This window comes from Triticum dicoccoides, chromosome 5A (genome assembly GCF_002162155.2).
Source record: "Triticum dicoccoides isolate Atlit2015 ecotype Zavitan chromosome 5A, WEW_v2.0, whole genome shotgun sequence".
Lineage (NCBI taxonomy): Eukaryota > Viridiplantae > Streptophyta > Magnoliopsida > Poales > Poaceae > Triticum > Triticum dicoccoides.
This window is the reverse complement of record NC_041388.1, coordinates 120,071,082-120,071,347: the sequence shown is the minus strand read 5'-3', so window position 1 is coordinate 120,071,347 and position 266 is coordinate 120,071,082.

The window sequence follows — 266 nt, the reverse complement described above, 5'->3', positions numbered from 1 at the left end:
ATACGCCCAAAACGGAGCTGCGGTTGCGGAGATACAAGCAGTCAAAGAATGCACGAAAATTAGGTTTCGGGGGAGAGGTCAACCGAAAACTCAGATCCAGATCGGGATCTCGCGGGTACTGTTCACCGGCACGTTTCCCGAGGATGACCAGCGCCGGAGCTCGTCGGTGCCGGCCGGAGTGGGGGAAGAGGAGGCCGGGGTGAGGGAGAGGAGGCCGGGCGGCGCCGGAGGAGGAGGCGGCGACCGCGGGCGGCGGCGTCCGGGGC